The sequence below is a fragment of the Micropterus dolomieu genome, linkage group LG19, assembly GCF_021292245.1.
Source record: "Micropterus dolomieu isolate WLL.071019.BEF.003 ecotype Adirondacks linkage group LG19, ASM2129224v1, whole genome shotgun sequence".
NCBI lineage: Eukaryota > Metazoa > Chordata > Actinopteri > Centrarchiformes > Centrarchidae > Micropterus > Micropterus dolomieu.
Window position 1 is genome coordinate 34488605 of NC_060168.1, and position 2035 is coordinate 34490639.

Below are 2035 nucleotides of genomic sequence, written 5' to 3' on the forward strand. Positions count from 1 at the left end.
TGACTTGATTACCAAACAGGATCATCAGACAGAAACGAACACCGTGTCTCTCAGTAATCTGCAACATCTGTCACGGAAACGCAGCTTTATTCCTTAACTGTTTTTAACTGACCTTTAAAAACACACGAGAGTCCTGCTGTCTGCTGGACTGGGCTGAAAAGACGAAACATCAACACAAAAACAATAAATAGATATAATCTAACTGTGAAGAAAACGAGGACAGGACATTTTCTATTTCTTTCTGAAAGGGACGTAAACATGTACTGTATCCAGTGGTGGAAATTACATACACTGAACAAAATTATAAAGGCAACACTTTTGTTTTTCCCCCCATTCATCATGAGCTGAACTCAAAGATCTAAGACTTTCTCTATGTACACAAAAGGCCTATTTGCTGTCTGATCAGCATCTTGATATGCCACACCTGTGAGGTGGATGGATTATCTCGGCAAAGGGGAAGTGCTCACTAACACAGATTTTGACAGATTTGTGAACAATATTTGAGAGAAAAACGACCCCACTGAGGTTAAATAGCTGAGTTTCCCTACCAGTCAGTCAGAACTGAAGAAGTCCCTTGGATGAGGGACGAAATGTCTTCCAGTATCTTCAACCAAGTCCAGTTGCCCTTGATTTTAACCTTCGTTGGATAACTATGACCTGGATGACTGAGAATCTTCATAGACATTTGAGAGAAATAGGCCTTTTGTGTTCAAAGAGAAAGTCTTAGATCTTTGGGTTCAGCTCATGATGAATGGGGGCAAAAACAAAAGTGTTGCCTTTGTACATTTATTAAATTCAAGCAAGGGCGTCACTTTGTGTTGTGGTGAGGACATAAGAGATGTGATGATGCACAAGATGAGAAGGGTAACCCTTTAACACTATTTTGAAGAAAAATGTAATGGTTATATATATATGAGGACATTCTGTGTAGGGGGAGGGTCTAAAATGTTGAGTATTAAACACTTAATTTCTTTCATTCAGGAGAATTTTTTTCTGTTTTTATTTATATAAAATGAAGGATGAAACATATAACAGTAATGCAGTAATCAGCAGCTAGTTTTTTTAACTTGTTACTTTTTTGGGACAGTGCACATTTGCTTCTTCAATATTTACGTTGCATTGCATGTTTTCTTATTGTGCAAATACACCTTTCTCAAAGCAGTTTCATTTGTTAGTCAACATTTCTTGCTGTAAGATATTTTCCAGAACATTTTTAACAAACTATGCTTTCAAAAAAGTGATGGGGACAAAATCAGCAAGGAATTCCAGGTACTTTCTACTTGTACTACAACAACAGTTAAATATTGTACTTTTACTGCACTACATAATGTTTATTGCCTATTTATCATGTATTTATTATTCATTACAAGCTTACTTACTTATCTTATCGATATGTGATGTGTGTGGTATACACTCACCTAAAGGATTATTAGGAACACCTGTTCAATTTCTCATTAATGCAATTATCTAATCAACCAATCACATGGCAGTTGCTTCAATGCATTTAGGGGTGTGGTCCTGGTCAAGACAATCTCCTGAACTCCAAACTGAATGTCAGAATGGGAAAGAAAGGTGATTTAAGCTATTTTGAGCGCGGCACGGTTGTTGGTGCCAGACGGGCCGGTCTGAGTATTTCACAATCTGCTCAGTTACTGGGATTTTCACGCACAACCATTTCTAGGGTTTACAAAGAATGGTGTGAAAAGGGAAAAACATCCAGTATGCTGCAGTCCTGTGGGCGAAAATGCCTCGTTGATGCTAGAGGTCAGAGGAGAATGGGCCGACTGATTCAAGCTGATAGAAGAGCAACTTTGACTGAAATAACCGCTCGTTACAACCGAGGTATGCGGCAAAGCATTTGTGAAGCCACAACACGCACAACCTTGAGGCGGATGGGCTACAACAGCAGAAGACCCCACCGGGTACCACTCATCTCCACTACAAATAGGAAAAAGAGGCTACAATTTGCAAGAGCTCACCAAAATTGGACAGTTGAAGACTGGAAAAATGTTGCCTGGTCTGATGAGTCTCGATT